The 19,927-nt window shown below is 35.3% G+C and overlaps 1 protein-coding gene across 1 annotated transcript in view; it reads left to right on the plus strand.

Moving 5' to 3' along the window:
- Positions 1–19,927, plus strand: part of Megf9 (multiple EGF-like-domains 9) — a 96,549-nt gene that overhangs the window by 811 nt on the left and 75,811 nt on the right. The gene's annotated exons all lie outside the window — the stretch shown is intronic.

The following is a 19,927-nucleotide window of genomic DNA, read 5'->3' on the forward strand; positions in this document are numbered from 1 at the left end:
GCCCGGGGTTGCAGCTGGGGTTGGACCCTTGGCTGGAACTGATCTTTCTTGCTCTAAAGGCTCCCTTCATTTTGGCTTCCAAGGGGAGGCCCAAGCTCCAGCTAGCCCCTTCTTTCCCCAGTGCCCACACCCCTTGCCAATTCTGGAAAGTCTTTTGTCGTCCCCCCCACCCCCCAGCTGTGCTTCCTTGAGAGTGAGCGGCTGCTGTGTGGAAGGCATCTGAGGATCTCTTTCCAAACAGGGCTTTCTGGCCTTTGTCAGAGACCCAGAATAAGCACAAACTTTTGGGTTTGGTTTGCTCACCCAGTCGCTGGGTTATTTGGGGAAGTTTGAAAACCAGTACAGTACCTCCATCAGTTCGTATGTCAAAAGCTGAGTATAAAGGATCCCTCCCAAAGCTGTGGTTTGCTTGTTGGTTTTTGTTTTGTTTTGTTTTTGTTTATGGAAATGTCAGATGTGTGTATATGAGACAGGTGGAATAGAGGATTGTGAAGAGATTTTGTTTATAAATAGTATAGACCATTTTAGGCCAAACAATAAAGAAGGCATTGTAATCCATATTTTTCTCTACAAATAAGTAGATTCAGTAGGCCATTTGGGACAGGTGTATCTAGGTTGAGAACGTTTTAAAATTAGGTTAAGTTCCTGTCTTGTATCACTTTTTTCTTTCTCAATTACAAGGTCAGTATGTTTGTACCAGTACAGTTTAAGCAGGGTTGCTTATCTTTGTCCCCTTAAACTACCTTAGGATACTGACAAATGTCAATTTCCGTTTGAGTTCACCTAGAAAATAGGGCTCTTCATCCCGCTGACTGAAGTCTTCAAGCACAGTTAGAGGTGATTCCTGTTCTTTCCCCTTTTATATCTAAACTAGGCCTGAAACTAAGGAAAAACTACCTTGTCAAGATGTTAAGGAAGAGTTTCTGAGCTCTTTTGCTTTGAGTTGGGGTGGAGATTTGTCTAAACTACTTGTTTAGCTGGATCACTGACCTAATTCTTAGGCTGAGTGGTTTACTGCGGAGTCAGGTATGGACTTTGGACTATAATTGAGTTTGGAGAGAATTTTCCCAATGGTTATGAGCCTTAATACAGCCTTAAGTCTTGGGTTGGAGCTTGGCAGTGACATAAGTAGGAATGCAGCGGATTATTTATCCCCCAAAAGCATCTCTTCCAGCTTCAAGGAGTGTATTAACTAGCTGTTTCTTTCTTTCTTTTTTTAATCTGTAATGCCTTTTTGGCCTTTGTACAGAAAGATTGATATGTTTTTGAGACAGGAGGCACAGTAGTTGAAAGCTGGATTCTGGAGTCCATTCTTAAGTTTGAATTCTAGCTTTGCCCCTTATTGGCAACGTAAGCTTGGACAGGTACTTAACCTCTGTGGCCTCAGTTTTTCAACTGTGAAATGAAGACAGTAAAAGTACTTTCCTCATAGGATTGCTGTGAAGATTAAATAAGTTAATACAGCTATAATGTTTAGAGTAATTCCTGGTGGCAAATAAGCACCATGTGTCTAAGTTATCCTTATGACCAGGCTTTTTTTTGTGTGTAGTAAAGCATTTGGGAAGCCCAGCAGGGACTTGTGATTTTTAAAATTTATTGTAGTAAAATAGAATAGAAAAAGTATGGATTAGTTTTTTTGGAGTTTCAAGTCATAGTAGTGGAACCTAAATAGCAATTGGTTACTTTGGTTAGTATTTGATAAATAACTATATTGTTGTTATTTTATTTTTTATTATTTTTAAAACACAAAGGTAGCTGTTATTGGCCCCCCCCACCAAAAAAAAGAAACCCAAAACAAAACAAAACCACAAACAAAACCCCACAAATAAACAAACCCAAAAAGCCAAAAAATGAAACAAGTCTACAAAGGAAAAAGTGAAAGTCACTCCCCTAGTTCCAATTAGTCCCTAGAGGCTACTACTGTTAGCAGTTTGTCAGATCTTTTTTCAAACAGTTTTTCTGGGCATGAATGAACATATACACAGTATTTTAAAAGAGTTTTTAAAAAAATTAAAATGGAATAATTCTATAGATATTGTTTAACAATTTGCTCTATTCATTTAAGTATGTATCCTGGAATTTATTTTCTTTTCAAACCAGTACTTAGGGTCTACTTTTTTTTTTTTTTTTTTTTTTGTCTTTTGGAGACAGGGTCTTGCTATGCAGTTCAGGCTGGCCTTGAGCTCACTTTGTAGCCCAAGCTGGTCTCGAACTTGTAACGATCCACCTGCCTCAGCCTCCCGAGTGCCAGGATTACAGGCGTGCGCCACCACACCCAGGGTCTACTTTTTGTTTTCTTCTCTTGTACCAGGGATTGAACCCAGGGCCTCATGCATGCTTGGCAAACCTCTAGTACTGAGCTACACTGCCACCCTTACCTTATTCTTTTTTAGTTGATGCCCTTTCCATTGTCAGAGTGTACCATAAGTGACTTACCCAATCTGTAATTTGTAGACAGTGAGATTGCTTCTGGACTCCACTTTTTAAAAAAAGCACAGGAAAGAATGTATTCTTGTTAGGTCTATCACATATTTATTGTATTCTCCAATACTTTGAAGTTTCTTCGATTTCAAGTCAATTTCAAGTGAAGCTGGATTAATAAATGTTTGCCATCTGAACTTTGTTCAAGGTTTTTAGTAACTTCCATGGATTAAAATATGTTTATATCTTTTGTGATCTGTTGGTAATAGAAGTTTTAGGATGTCCAACGCCAGTCACTCTGCTTTGTTTTCAATATTCTGTAGTTTGTACTTTTCTGTGAACTCACTCGGGGTTGCTGTGTCTCGTTCTCAGCAGTTTAACTGATGTTGTGGGCCAATTGATAGACAATTTTAGCTTTACAGGGATATAATCAGGTATAGATTTTTTATCTGAGCATGAGGTCTAGTCTACTTCAAATAGTAAACATATCTCCTTGTCAGTTTGAATTTGAGAGATCTTGTTTGGCTTGCAAAGTTGGATTCCCTGGCATTTGGAAAGATGTTTGTACTGATTTTTTTTCTAAATTTCAATATTCCTATAAAGACTCTATACCACTGATAATATATTGTTTGATTGGGTAGATCTTATGGTGCCATTTGCATTAATGAAAATTTTTTTGTCTGTTTCTCAGTTAGGGTTTTTTTGTTTGTTTATAGAGCTCCTGATCTGCAAACTGAAACTAATTGCCCACAAGCAGGCACTTTCCTCCCACAAACCTGGCGGAATGTTCAGTTGACTGGCTGGCTGGATAGGGCATTTTAAGAAGGGGTGAAGGGAGAAGTAATAATAATCAGCAGTAAGACACTGAGGTAATGACAAATGTTTGATTTGTTAAAGATACAGACTTCCAGGGCTTGGACCTTAGGAGACACAATCTCCTAATGTGGCGCTGTATTTTAAAAATGACTTCTGTAACTTAGCTGAAATATTCTCCCTGTAGTTAACACTAATCTGGTTCTGTCACTTGGGTCTATGCAGAACAAGTCTGTTTCTCTATGCCATGGCAGTTCTTTAGGGATTTGGAGACAGTGATCATGCTCCAAGTCTAGGCTAAATAGCTTCTGCTCCTTCAACTGATCTTTATGTGATACAATTTTATATTCCTTCACTATCTTGGTTACCTCTTTCTGTACCTTTTCAGTCTTTCTGTACCTTTTAACCTTTCTGTGACTCTCCAAAAATGTGGAGCAGATGTGAACCTAATACTGCGTATGTGCTCCAGCTAACTCAGAGCAGAGAGGCCAGTTACCCCATTCTTTCTGGATGTGATTCTGATGATGCAGTTAGTCCCTAGTCACAGTAGCTTTTTTGGCAGTCACATTATGTTGTTGACTCACTGAGTCCATAAGATAGCAATCTTTTTATTTTTTTTAAAGTATGCGTGAGAAGAATCTGTAAGAGTTGGGCATTCTTGTCATTTTCTAAGATATAATCTGAGACGTTTACCAAATGTATAAGATTGATTGTGTTAGGTTCAAGTTATCCTTTTTAATTCTGTCAGTGTACCCCACCCAGTTTATTCATATTACCTGCAGGGTGTTCCTATAGACACAGCCTAAGGACAAGTCAGGGCAGGTTTTCTTACCTCATAGGGGAGAGAAAATTTATGGATGATACAACAGTGTGGAAGGGAAGGGATGACAGTTCAGATTAGTTCTCAGGGGTCTCTTTCAACCCTCACGTTCCGTGATGATTTGATATACATGATTCAAGGAACATTTGTGCTCTCCACAGAGTCTTAATTATTTATTTGTGGTCGAAGTTATGAGAATAGGCTTTTTTTTTTTTTTTTTTTTTTTGAGACAGGGTCTCGCTATGTAGTTCAGGCTGGCCTTGTGCTCATTTTGTAGCCCAGCCTGGCCTTGAACTCGCAATGATACTCTTGCCTCAACCTCCTGAGTGCTGGGATTACAGGCGTGCGCCACCAAGCCCAGCTGAGAATAGGTTTTCTTTAAGCAAATACTAGAATTTAGAGTTTGAAAACTTTACAATGACATGTAAGTAAAATATTGTAAATGTATTCTATTTGAAAAGAATATCCTGGGAATTCAAGGCCCTCCTGAATGTACAGGGAAATGCTGTCTCATCCTAACATTTTCTACTGCTAAGTTTAGGGTCTTATTTAAGAATATAGAAACTGTGCATTCTCTAAGGGTAATATAGATTCACAGTATTTTATCTAAAAGCTGTGAGGCTGGATGTATTTAAGAATTTTACAGGTTTTAGGAAGTTCATAATACATTCTAGTGAATAGGGACAACATCCAGTAATCAAACACTTTAATGAGGTATCTGTAGCAAAATGCCAGCAGACTGGGATAAGTGGAGATTCTAAGTAGCCTGACATTTGACTAGGTCAGGTTTTGCTGCCAAATGCATTCAGGGCAGGGCAGGTATTGGATACAATGAGTTACAAACTAAACTAAAACCTACAAACTAAAATTTTTAGTTTTGAACCTTCTGATACTTGGCATTAGTTTTGAGGGATGTGGACCATTGCAGTAGAAATAGGAAACACAGTTACTGTGTTTCTGGCACCTTTCTAAGTGTTGTACATATATTATTAACTCATTTAATCCTCCAAACAGTTAGGTACTATTATCCTCATTTCTCATTTTGGCAGGTTTTTGTTTTAGTGCTGAGGACCAGATCTAGGGCCTTGGTCATGGCAAGCATGTGCTCTACCACCTCAGTCCCTGTCTTCATTTTATAGTGGAGGAGACTGAGGCCCAGAGAAGGCAATGTTCTTTGGCATTCACTCCACTGTGTGGTGCTCAGTCACCTCCAATTCTTCCATTTTGTGACTGTGATGTTAACTTACAGTTCTTATTCTTTGGACTAAGTTTTAATCTGATCTGTGAGAGATAAGTTTGAATTCATTTAGGGGTAGGCCTAGAGATTTTTCAAATTTATGACGTCTTCCCCATGACCTATGTGCCTAGTTTCCTGCAGAAATTCCTTAGTTTGATTAGTTTCTGTAACAGCATAAACCTCAGAATATTAGTTTCAAATCTTTGAATGATGTCTCCAGGAAGACTTCTGGCTAGATGAAAATCTGCACATTGAAATAATCGGACAGGTCTTTTTATCTTGATTTTACTAAGGACCCATAAAATTAAAGTGTGCATTACTTTTCATCTCAGCATTTCTAAACATGTATACATTTACTTCCAGACATCCTGGCACCCTTCTAAAAGGAATGGAGGAAAAGTATCACAGTGCCATTTTTACTAATGGGTAAATTAGGGGTAGAGAGATAAACTGCACTTAATAGATCAGAAGAGAATAGAAATATAGGATCTTATTCAGCTGAAAAACAGTTAAATGATATTATTTAATTATAAATAGCCTTAATCTGTACTTTTGCCTGATCTTTGTTTTTCTTTAGATATAGTATAAAAATCATTATCACTAATTTTGACATTATATTGTAGGTACCTCTTCTGTGATCAGTTGTTTTTTCTTAAGGACACATTTTGGTTTATCTACTTCTCACTACAAAAAACTACTGTGTCTGAACTGGTAACTTTAAAGGGCTATCTTTTAAAAATGTGATGATAAAGATAATATCTGGTAATATATATTTTTGAACGAGCCAAGTTTTGTTCTTTTAGGTATATCTAAATATGTTATAAAGTTGTGTCAAAATAATTTCTTTATTAAAGCCACTATTACACAGATTATTGTGCAGTCTTTATTTTTTCCTCTTAAAAACAGAACAAAAATCTTTCTTATTGTCTTTATTTTTTCAATGTACACTCCTCTATATGTTTGCTTGCTCTTGTCTCATTCTTATCTGCCTCTGTTCTTTTCATCGTGGTTAAGGAGCCAAATTACCCTCTCTTTTTAACAGTTTACCACTTTGTCCTCCTTCAGTACCTTCTCAAAGCCTAATTCTTCCAAGAGGTCTTTCTGGATGAACAAAAAGTCCTTGAAGATGCCTTATGATGCACAGGGATGTACACTTTTCACTTAGAACAAAACTTACCTTTCTTTATGACTTTGACTTTTTTCTATTGATTTGTTTTGAGTCAATTTAATTTAGATTATTATTATTTTTTTGGAGGGGGTACCGGGAATTGAACTTAGGATCTCATACTTGCCCAGCAGGCACTGCACCACTCAATTAACACCCCAGCCCCTTAATTTAGATTATTAAGCCTAGTTGATAAAAAAGTCATTATTTATACAGTATTTAGCAGATGGTATTAATTATTTCTTTTGAAAAAAATGGAGAAAATATTTTCTTTTTGTTCTGGGGTCATCTGTGTTGCTCAGGTTTCCCCTTTTTTCCTGAGGAACAATTAAAAACTATCAACAAAAGTTATTTTCCTCTAAAAAAATCAACTATTTAGTAACTAGTTATTTTTTTTTCTATTTATGAATTATAGTCACTGTTTTTGGTGGATTTGGGGTGCTTGCAAATACAAAATGAATTAATTTGGCTGAGAAACAAATGTTTGATTTTTTTGAATGGCAAATTTTCCCTGAAGAAATAAAGTTAATAGCGAATAGAATACTTCCAATAATTAACCAGTGTGCCATGAATCACTTGTGGTTTACAAAATGATCTTAAAATCTCCCAGACTTTACCATCTGTACTTCTTGATTCCATTGTATGTATTATATTTTTTGTATGTATTTTATTAGTGAAAAAAAAGGCTTAGCTTTTAGTTTCTTTTGATACTTTTTATTGATAAACATTGACTGACTAGGGCTAGGGATTTAGCTCTGCTGCAAAGTGCCTGCTTGGCAAGCGCAAGGTCGTGAGTTCGGTTCCTGGTAGCGGAGAAAAACAAAAAAAAAAAAAAAAATTGACCAACTTGTATAAGTTTTAGGTGGATTTTTATTTTTAATTTTTTAATTTTCTGGTGCCATTCTGGGGCTTACACGCAGAGACTTTGAACAGAACTACTACATCCCTAGTCCTTTTTTAAAATTTTTATTTTGAGACAGAGTCTTGCTAAATCATTGAATTGCCCAGGCTGGGCTTCAACTTGCAACCCTTCTGCCTCAGCCTCCCAGAGTGCTGGGATTACAGGCATGTACCACAACTGGTGTTTTTAGTGGATTTTACATTTGATATTTTTTGTTAAAAGTGTTGTCCTTGACAACAGTTTTTGAGTGTAAATTTATGTTTTTGCATGTAAATCTTGCAGTTTCGCTGCACATGTTTTAGTAATAGGAAAATGAGACTTTCTTGCTTTACATTTTCTTTCCTATACATTTTCTTCACCATACAGGGCTAAGTGTAATAGAAAGCACCCAATAGTAATTGAAAATGCATGGTGATAGAGACAACGAAGTAAAATACATTACTTGACTAGGAGAGCTCATGTAAATTTCATTTCTTCAGATTAAAATATTGTTTACTTCTTTCCTAGTATAGCAGTCTGTTTGGAATTACCTTAACAGAATTATCTGTTTGGAATTATCTTTTCAGCTGTATGCCTCAAAATCAGTATGTTATTAGCAAAGAGATTAGTATTCTTTCATCTCTCATTTCAAATCTTAACATTTTGGCAGGGAAAGTAGCTAATGTCAACTGAGGATTTATTATTATATGCCTGATTACCCATCAGGATTTCTTTTTTGTATTCATCATATCTTTTATTTCTTAATACAGTAGTTAAATATTATGTAATGGATGGAAAATACTGAGATTCAGAAAGTTTAAGTAGTTTACCCAAGACTACTTGAGGACAGAGACTTTTGTTTGTTGGATTTATATTTATCTTCACTATGTATCTCAAGATAAGTTCTCAATATATATTTAGTTATTAGGTGAATTAGAGAGCATCTACACTAGGCATATAGGATATTTTTGAGAAAAAGAATGTAATAATGACCTTTTCACCTAGTTTAGAAATGAACTTTTCTCTCTTTTCTCTCTTTTGCTTATAGTAATAGTATGAAAACCTACTTAGGGCAAATGGAGCTCTTTGAGATCCAATATATTTTATTAATTATTCATTTTTATTATGTAATTTTGTTCCTTCTAGTTTTCTTAGTTAAAGGAAAAACAATATGCAAATGAACATCTCATGACTTTTGTAGAAGGAGTAGTTGAGGTGGAAGAGCTGAGCCCTTGTCTGTAAGAAATGGGATGCTAGGTTCTTTTACTAGTTCCATGATCTTGGCAAATGATTTTGTTTGTGAAAAGGGAGAGTTAGGCTAGATTTGTGGTTTTTAAACTGTAGTATTTTGGAATTTAGGGTTTTTCAGACATATTAGAGAGCAAGAATAAGGACTGTAGAGGCCAAATGAGTCTAGTTCTGAACCTTCCAAAATCCAACCCTCACCTCATACCCCTACAGCACCACTCACTCTTTAATCAATTCTATTCTCCTTTGGCTTGTATAGTGGATTTATTCTTTCAGTAAAGAGTTGTGAAATAGGGATTATCCTAGACTAAAATTGTATGATAAAGAAGTTATAGGACTGGGGATGTAGTTTAGTGGTAGAGTGCTTGCCTAGCATGCACAAGGCCCTGTGTTAGATCCTTACAAAAAAAAAATGTAATTTCTGAATGATTATGCAGCATGAAAATTCTTTTTTTTTTATATTAAAAAGAGAAGAAAAAAAAAAAAAAAGAACAATAGCAACATACCAACATCGCAGACATAAACAAAACAAAGCAAGAACGTTAACAGTGCTAGAGGATTTCAAAACAAAATGATAGGAATTAACAGTGGCAAGAACATTAAAAGTGCTAGAGGATTTCAAAACAAAATGATAGGAATTGGGGGCTGGGGATTTAGCTCAGCGGCAAAAGCGCCTGCCTGGCAAGCGCAAGGTCGTGAGTTCGGTTCCCGATACCGGAGAAAAACCAAAAACCAAAAAAAAAACAAAAACCAAAATGATAGGAATTAACAGTGGTTGTTATATTACATATTGTTATCTTTAACTGCATTGCAGCTGAAAATTCTTATGTTAACTAGCAACATATTCATTTGTTAAAGGTAAGTAATAAGATTATGTGTAATAATTTTAATTCCTTTCTTTGTGTTTTTGTTTTCCAAGTTTTTTCAGTGAATATATTCAAGTTTAATTTTATAGTCATAAGTGGATGAAATAAAAATAAAAAAATTATTTTAAAAAATTATCTTAAAAATAAAAGAATGAAAACATTAACAAACAGACATCCATTTACAAAATAGCATAAGAACAATACAAGCAATACTGAATTACCGACAAAGTGGTTGGAAATTAACAATGGTTGTTGCATTACATATTGATATCTTCAAAGTGGTTTCTCAGTAAAACAAATACAGACATGCAAAATAAAACAAAAATAAAAAATTTGTATGAGATCAAGTCAGATGGTATTATACAGAGCCCCTTACCCATAATTTCTGTCACTGACTCAGCAAATTTGATCTGCACCACAGATATTTGCTTGTCTCAGAGGGTCGTGATTCTGAAGACAAGGGACTGCTGAAAATAGTATCCAAAAAAATACTGTTCCCAAGACCTAATGGTTCTTAAGCACCGAGCAGAGATGACATAGCTAAGATGCACCACTGGGGAAGGTTGACTGAACTCTTCAGTAGAAGCTAAACACAGAGAACGTGTTCATTCCTCATCTTATTGCGCCTAGAGAATTTAAAACATGCACTTTAAGATTAAAATAACCTACTGAAATAGATCTTATTTAAATTGTACAAAACTGGAATTTATGGCATTGTTCACAGACTTTATCAATAGAAGATCTTTGATTCTTTCCTCAAAGACACAGACCCCCTCAAAAGTTTGGTTTTAGTCTATCCATATGTTTTGCAATTAGATCAGATGGGATTGCTTTTATACTGGTAATGTAACAGCTGTTATATATGATGCCTTGCCAAGGAGACAGCTAAGCTCTGAGGGAAAGGGAAATTATTCATTTACAAAAAGGAATGTATTTAGCCTAGTCACAAAGAAAATGATAAGGATAGGGATGTTTTCAATCTGGATGAGGAACATAAAATAATTTTTATTTAGTAATTATCAGACCCATTAAATAATTGATTTTGGAAATTTATTTCAGTCTTGTATATTTCCTAGAAATGAGCATATTTCCAGGTATCTTTTTATATTTTATTAATATTTTTAACATTTAGTGTTTTTATTTGATATATGTGATCCAAATGAAGAGGCTAGAAGTGTTATTGGTTTTTTTTTTTGGTTTTGGTTTTTCTCCAGTACCGGGAACCGAACTCACAACCTTGCGCTAGAAGTGTTATTGTTAACTCTAAGGAGAACATGATAGTCCTTAGTTCCCTTTAATTTTGTAAATGGTCTTTAAAGCTCAAATTTCTTTAAAGATAGTTTAGGAAATGTTTAGATGTTGTCTACTTTAAAGAACATTCTATGAACTGAATAGCTTTTTAGATTCTTTTCTTAGTCATTTATAGGAATGAAACCAGAGTTTGGGTCGTGTTACTACAAATAATGGGAAAAGAGATGTTTGGTATTCTGACATTTGTTTTATTTGTGTATTGACACTTGGTTGGAGGAAGGCACTGGGCTTTTTCTGCTATAGGTTTCTTATTTGACTTTATGTTCCTTATAATCCTACAGCATTGACCGCATATCCTAACATCCATTGATGTTGTGAGGGTTAATGAATAGTTAGTGTATTAAACGCATACACGAAACAATTTAGCTGTTGGATGTTATACAGAATTGTTGGTGTGTTGCCTTTAAAGCTATCCTGTTCAACTGGTTTTAATTTTTAAGTTAGTTTGTTGCTTCAACTTGTTCACAAAGGCAGAGCTGAATGGTCCAGCTAATCAGTGGAATGGAAGTCAGAAGGACCAAATTCCAGTCCTTCCTATCATTCATTTTATGAATTATTTAGCACATTTTTTCAAATGGTCCGGTGACTTAATTTCCCTAACTATGAAATTAAATGCATTACCTCCAGTCTCCCAAGGTTTTTGGAAAATAACATATTAATTACTTTGGGTTTTTATTTAAGCACAAAGGTTTTATAGAATTCAGGATGTTTTCTGGTATGTTTTCCAGATTACATGGTTTATATTAGTTTATAGTATAATGTGAACAAAATAGGTTTTATTAATAAACACATACATGTATTTACATACAGCTTCTTTATATAAAATGTATTTTTATATAATATGATAGTTAACATATTTGTATAGTCAACTATGCTATGGTATTTTCCAAAAGTTTGGTATCCTTTAGTGTTAATTTACTTCCCTTACTTCCTTGAGAAAACAAAAATAATCTTAATTTCATACTAAACACACAAAATGATGTTATTTTTGGTAGATCTTTTTGGGATGGACTCTAACTTATATTTTTTTGTAAGTGAAAAATAATATACATTCACTTTAGAAAATATAAAGAAGTAGAAAGCAAAAACAAAAAATAAACCAAGAGGCAAAGAAAAGTAATATTTTAGTAGTAACTACAGAAGTTTAAAAAATATCAATATTTGTTTTATTCCTTTCCCTACCACTGAGGTAGTTCTGTATGGGTATATTGCTCTGAAACTGCTCCATCATATAATTTCAAATATCTTAAAAGTTTTTAAGTGGGATATCTTTCAAGTAAAGTAGTGGTACTGTTGGTGCTAGTACTATAACTTAAATTATCAAACTTTGATTGCTCACTAAGTAGAAATTGTCATATTGCGTGCCTCCAAAAGTGACAGAAAAAAACTATCCCATAAAGTATTTTTTTTATCACAGAGTTAACATTTTATTACTCTGTAGATTGCTCCATTTCTCACTGCAATAAATGAGGTCACTTATTTGTTATGAAAACATAGGTGCAAGTTGGATTTAGTACTCTTCTGAAATCAAATATATGACAGATCAACATGGGAAAAAATCTACCATGTTTAAGTTATTTGTCATGTCACCAAAAAGAACATAAATGTTCTTTTAAATGTGTTTTAAATAGTGGGCTAAGATTCCATATGATGCTTTATTTTAGATTTGGTACTCTTTGGTAGAGCCAGACCAGTTACTTGTTTTTCCTCTGCCTACTCCAGCACAAGCATGATTTTGCTTGGGTTCAGGTGGCCCCTGAAAGCCTAAAGCAGCCTGGAACCAAGCCAGGTAGTTGGTATTTTCAGTCTCATGGTAAAAGAGCTCAAGCTAGCCCATCTGCCTGGCTCACACATTGCCAAAAGACCTAGGCACTCTGCTAAAGAAAACTGTATGCCAAAGAATAGCTCTGGCCTTCAGCAAACTGGTACCATGATCTCTGTTCTCTCAATTTTGAATCAAAGTGTTATTGAGAAAGGATTAAATTGATTAATACATGTAAGTCATTATATGCATTAATCAATTTAGTGATGCTGAATAATCAGCGTATAGATTAATTTTCAGTGCATAATAAATACTCAAAGTTAGCTATCATTGTTATTAATATTGTTTTTATTATTACCTATTAACAATGTTTGAAAAACATCATGGAGAACTTTGTCTATTAATTCCGGATTAAAAAGTTCACCAGCTTCTCTGACATGGTCTATAGTCTGGTAACACACTGATAATCAGGAAGACTTGCACATTGTCAAAGATCAACTTTCTCTAACAGGCGGTTCCAAAGTGAAGGGTAGAACCAGTATGCTTGAGGCAAAGACTATCTCATATCCTTTTAGAGCAATGTAGGTCAAATGGAAATGATCCCATACCGTGTTGCTAGGTGTAACAGTAATAATACTGATCAGAACTGGACTACATGGAAAATATTTTCAAAAAGCAAATACAAAGGTAGGGCCTGGGGCTATAGCTCAGTGGTACAAAGTTTGCCTAGTATACACAAGACACTGGGTTCAATTTCCAGCACTGAAAAAAAAAAAGCAAAGGTACAACTCTAGGGAATACCTGAAATAGTCATTGTACAGTTTGGAGAGGTGTATACTTTTCTTAGATCTTTTGTGGGTGTCAGGCCCTACCAACCACAGAAGACCTAGTAAAGTGAAAAAAGACTGGACCTATAGAAAGACAAGGCTGTTTAATTCCATATTGTTAGCACGTTGGTATTTTAAATTTGTTTTTATTTTCATGAGAACATGTTTACAGTAATGATTACATTCATCATGGAAGTTGGTCCAAGTACATAACACATTTTAAGTCTTTTTACATTCCTTCCTTTCTCTTCCTCCATCTCTTGGTGAATGGATATATTTTAAAGCATGAAATATACGACCTGTACATACAAGTGCAAGGTACATAATTTCCCTGGGCTTTAGTACCATCCTCTGTAACTTGAATATAATAGTACTTAGTACGGTTCTTGAGTGCTGGGCTTTAGTACCATCCTCTGTAACTTGAATATAGTAGGGTTCTTGAGTGTTGGGCCAAGAATTCAAACCCTGCTCTCTGACTCAAAAGTCTATGCACTTTTTCCCTTTGACTAAACTGTATTGCATTGTCAAAGCAGATGAGAGTAGCAGAAAATGAAATAAAGCATTCAGTAGTTACAGAACACATTTGGGGTTCTTTTTTGTCACTTTGTCTAGCCTCCAGCAAGCTCTTACTTTTTCTCTCAGCACTGGCTCCAAGTTTGCTTTCAGTAGCTACTATAAAAATCAGAACTCCAGCAAAGATGTTTCACAAAGGCAGATATGGCTGTGGAGTGGGGGTGAAGAGAGGACATAATGGTAGAATTTGATGAGGGTAAACAGAAGACATGATAAATGTAAAGCAGAACTGAACAGTAACTATGAGATTGTCCAGCATTAGATGAGTTGGTGCTAAAAGAGGCAGTGAAATGCTTATTGGCATTTGGCAAATAATATTGCACATTTTGAAATGGTAGCATTAATTGATCTTGACTCAAAAATGAAACCTTTCATCTTTAACTTAATATGGACTCTAGATGAAGATGCTAATGCATTAGCTGAGCATAGTAGCATGCATCTGTAATGACAGCACTCTGGGAGGCTGAGACAGGAGGATTGTAAGTTTAAATCCAAGTTGGACAACTTAGTGACGTGGTGAGACCTTGTCTCAAAATTAAAAATTGAAAAGCTGGTGATGTAGCACAGTATAAAGGCCCCAGGTTTGATTCCCAGGAGTGCAAGAAAAAAAAAAAAACAACAATGCTGATATATAACAATATGTTGTGAAAAATAGCATGTGATATTTAATTTCATAAAACAATATCAGATTTGCAAATGTGATTCATCCTTTGTTTCTCAGATGGAAGGAGCAACTATTATTTTAACTATAGATTCAATCTCATCTTACTCAGAGCAAAGTATGTTGATGAGTGATTTGCAAATTTGGAGGCCATGCTTATTAAAAAGAATTAAATAGCTCTGTATTTCTGATTTCTGTACTCAACAATTATAATATTATTGTATCCTCCAGTGTTCACATTTAGTGGTGAAATCAAACTATAGTTGTGGAGAATACATATACAACGCAAAACTTAATCATCATTCTCCTAGTTAATTACTTAATGTAATATTTCTATTTCAGTAGAATTGTTCTATTAAACACAGTTAAGTGACTCCAGCCCATAAAGCTCAGTTTCTTTAATGTAAGTTAAAACTTCTCCATGATCTGTTTCTATTCTCCTTTCCTATAACCCTCTCCTTGTTCTTTAACTTTAACAGTATCAAATTGCTTATATTTTCCTCCATATACCATCATCATTAGTGGTAGTGAAGCAATCATCTGTGAAGGTCTTACTTCTTTCCAGATACTAAGGGCTTTAAGGGAATTACTATGACCTCATTTAATTCTCAAAAGAATCTAATGAGAAATATATATTATCGTTCCCACTCCACTAATCAGAAATTGAGGTTTTAAGCATTTAAATATACTGAGCAAGTTTTCATAGCTAATAAAATGTAGAACCTTGATTCAAATTTAAATCTGTCTAGCCTCCTTTCTTAATCACTAAGCTAACTAAACTCTCCATGCTTTACTTGTGCCATACCGTCTGTCTGAAATGCCTGTCTCTTCAGTTTAATTAGGGATCTTAATTTTAAGTAACAGAAATTCATGCCTATTGATTTAATCAGAAATAGAGTTTATTAAAAGGATATTGAAGAGATCACAGACTCTCCAGGGGAACCAAATAAACCATGGAGATAGAGGTAATCCTAATCATACCCCTTCAGCTACACTGCCTTGCCTTAGACGCTGTTGTCTGCACCACTGGTACTGCTCACGCTGGGTACTTAATCCAGCAGCAGGTGCTGCCGCCAGTGCCACACTACATCCCTCTTTCCTCAGTCACCAGAGGAAGGGCCTTATGCCCACTCCTTGAATCATTAATTTCTAATTGCAAGCCAAGTGTAGGTGCATCTGACTGTTCGATCCTCAGTCACTTGCCCTGCCCTGGCTGCAGGGGAGGCCAGGAAAACAAGAATTTGACATTATGCACCTTTATGGTAAGGAATCAAGGTTGAAAGTATGGAGAATTTCCCTGGATAGTAAAGGGATTCTGAGATAGTGGGAAATTACAGTATGCAGCAATGCTGCCAAAAAGATGACATGTACATACAACTACTACATTCTTTTTTGGCACTTGACAAATTTTATTTGTCCTTGAAAAAAATAATTCACGCAGCATCATACTATTATCGTACCTTATAGATTCTAACATTATGAACTCTTTTGTTACTTGCTTTTTAAGGACTTTTGGTATATGGTATTATGTGGTTATATAACTGACTGCTCTGTGTCTTGTTTTTAAATAGCTTATAGGCTATGTCATACTGATGTTTGTACTCTCTAACATCCACCTAAGATAGTGTTCAGCACGTAGGAAATACTCAATAAACGACTGAATTGCATTGAAGCGTAGCCCGCCACTCCTAGGACGTAAGTTCCATAACACAGGGATGTTTGTCTTTTGTCAGTCTCCCTCTTTCTCTCTAACCGTGTGTGCTTAGCTCCTGGCTTAATCATAGCATGTGGTAGGTCCTCAGTAACTATTAAATAAGAGAATGCCCTTAATACTCTGGGAATGATACTTTTGGACCTTTGAATGACAGTGGCAAAATCAAAGTCCCATGTCATAATTTCTGACCAGACCAGACAATAAGAGGATGAAAACAGCTTTATTCATCTTTGGCTGTCTTTCTCCTATCCCAGACCACAATCATAATCAGTAGTCACTAAAATTGCCTGAAGTACCATACATGTACCTGTTTGACATGAAATTTTTTTGGTCCCTTTTTAATAACCAGCTATATCTTCAGATTGTATCTCTTCTAGGGAAAAGGGCTCTTGGGCAAACCGTCGTTTCTTTACTTTTAAAAACTATAATAACCCAGGCTGGTAATCTCTCACTTTGAAGAAACAAAGAAACGGAAGTTTAGAATTGTGAAATGATTTTTATAAAGGCAGTGGAATAGTAGAAATGTACTGTAAATGACAGTTTTGTGATTTTTAGAGGTTAGTGTATTGGCGTGAACAAAGTCACGATTAAGTCAAGCTGAAAGCAGCTTTTGTTCAAGCTAATTTAAGAATAATTATTCTTAATGACAGCTACCATCGCTGGAGCAAGTCTCCCTAGGTTTGAATTCTTTACCACTTACTGTGTGACCTTGAGCTATGCTTTAGTGTCCACATCTATTAACTGGGTTTGATGATAATGTGTACCTCACAGGGCTGTTATAATGATTAAATAGTAATGTATATAAAGTACTTAGAATTCCTAGAATAAGTTGGCTTTTTAAATATTATCTATTTTCGTTGTTATATTTTGACTACCTATTTACTTTTTCTACTTTCAAACTCTTTTAATTCTTCTCTACCTAACCCTTGCAATTCTGATGATAGGTAGTATTACTACATTTTACCAATGGGGAACTTGTACGTAAGGTGATAAATTATTTGCCTAATAATCATATAACTGGTCAGTTCTATGTAGCTGGGATCAAACCCAGATCTTATTTTTGAAGTTCTTTCTATCATGGCAAAATAACATTCTAGAAACAGATTAGACTTTTGCTGTTACACATTTCTAACTACTCTTATTAGTTTTAAATGCATCTTTCTCCCTTTTGCAACTTTTGCTGCTCTGTTTTGATTTCTAGTCATTGTTTTTCTCCCAGCACCATAGATTTGTTTACTCTTCTCTTCAGTTTTCTGCTTGATTCTTTGGATTTGTAGTAGAAAGTATTTACTTTTTCTAAAAGAACAAACCATATCCTCACATACTGCTCTGACTGTCCATTTCAATTTCACTTTCATTTTTTTCTTAGCCTAACTGATCTGTACAGTGGATTGGTTTTCAGAGGAGAAGACTTGGATATCTGTTATGAGTCAGATGAGTAAACGTATGTGTTAGCCAGGTTGGTGATTAAAGGCAAATAATACACACTCAAACAGTATGGGCCATTTTAGCTGGTGTAAAAGATGACACAGAAGTTCGGTCAGAGTTACAGACCATAGTCAGAAATAGTATTGAGTTGCCACAATAGCTTCCCAACTTAGGAATGTATTTCTGTATATATTAATTATTTTTATACTTGTATGTAAGACTTTTGGAAAATTCCAAATAGATTCCAGAAAAAAAAATGCTTATTTAAATTTGCTGTTTTAGAGAATTATTTTTCTTAGTATGTGTTAACAATAGACCTTTTAACAGTGTATCAGAAATTCTGCATCTCTCTTTGGTATGCTCTTTTTAACTGAGAACCTTATAGAAAGGGGTACTCATTTAGAAACAAACCCTTAGAGTCAATGATTAAGTGGTCTTCAAGGAACAAAGTCATAAACGTTAGACTATTATTACTTTCTATTTCCTTATTGCTTAAACAATCTGCAGTATCTTCCTCCTCCTCCCCTCTTCCTCTTCCTCCTCATCCCCATTCTTCCTCTTTTTGTTAACCAGACAAAATTTCGGATCCTCTTTTTTCCTGATTTATTTATTTTCATGTTCAAATTGATTTTCAATTATATTTCACTTAAAGTAGTTCAACTTGACTTTGCATTTATGTTTATTTTCTTATTTTTTTTTTGTGATACTGGGGATTGAATCATGGCCTCATGCATGCTTAGGCAAGCACAATGCCATTGAGGTACACCCCAAGCCTTGCATTCCTTTTTATTTACATATTGGGAAGAAAGGTATGCTTTTATTAAGTCTACACTTGGCTTTCCCAGTATTATTATTAACAAAATAAGGTTCTTTTATTCATTCATCAGATCTTTGTTAATCACCCGCTATGCCACTAGTGCCAGATAGGTAGATGCCAGGTAAAAAAATAAGATTTCTGTCCTTGAGAACACAGTAGAGGATATAGAAAATTAGACTATAGAACGGTAGGTTTCACCGTAGCGGTAGGCACCGGGCCCACAAGAGCAAGAAGAAACTTTTAAAAGGTGAAGGAGGATGTTAGGAAAGGATTCTAAAGGAAGTTTTCTCTAAGCTGAATTTCAAGAGCAATAGGACTTATCCAGGTGGAGGAGGAAGAGGACACTCTAGGAAAAGTGAGTGACATGTGAAAAGTACAGCAATAAGAGCGAACATGGATAGCCTGCTTAGAAAACTGGTCATGAGTCACTGGGCAGAGGAGAGGAAATGTGAGGGTGGGATAGGGAAGGGTGAGATTTGAGGTTGGAGTGGTTTGCAGTGTCAGATCATGAAGTGTTTTCCATGTCACGTTCAGAAACTTCATCCAAAACCATGAAGAAGGACAGTATCAGCCAGGAAGTTACATGGTAAGATTTGTGTTTTGCAAAGATCAGTCAGGAAACTCTAGTGTACTTCTAAAAGTGTAAACAATCCCCAGCAAAGATAATTAGAGGCCATTGACTGTCTTTTTAAATCTTTTCAGCACTAATTTTGGATTAAAGGTTTACATAGTAAGATAGCATAATAATAGGGGGGACATGAATTAGTTTTCTATCCTCTCTTATTAAGCAAACATTTGAAATCTGTTTTGCTAAGGGTGTAGTACACAGACTTAGATGATGAAAATTAAAGGCTTAACAACTAAAGCTAGGAATTGATGCTGGGCCGCTTAACGAATCTGGTGTGGGTTGGACAAACACAGTGCCTCCTATGTGTCAGGTACTGTGCTAGGAACTGAGGAGTGAACAGAGATGACACAGACAGACATTCATAAATTGGGACCAACTCATACACAAATACAAATGTTCTACAATACTTGTGTATTACCTTCCTTCACAGACATTTTTGCTTTCCAGCTTTACCTAAAACCTACAAAGTCTGGATGAGAAAACTGAGGACGTGAGGTGTTTAACGTAGTCCAGATCACATAATAGTAAGTGGTAAGCAAGTGCAAGGTCATGAGTTCGATCCCCGGTACCGGGAAAAAAAAAATAGTAAGTGGTAAATAGCTATAAAGCAACAATCAATCTACTTAATTTCAATTTTTTTTCATTTTTCCTCCACCATATAAGACCTCCAGATGATAATAAGGGAAATATTATAACTCCTAACCTGCTAGGTGTCCAATGTACCATGTTCATGTTCCCCAAAAATCAAAGAATGAA

This window comes from Chinchilla lanigera, unplaced genomic scaffold (genome assembly GCF_000276665.1).
Source record: "Chinchilla lanigera isolate Chin_1 unplaced genomic scaffold, ChiLan1.0 scaffold00018, whole genome shotgun sequence".
In the NCBI taxonomy this organism is placed as follows: Eukaryota; Metazoa; Chordata; class Mammalia; order Rodentia; family Chinchillidae; genus Chinchilla; species Chinchilla lanigera.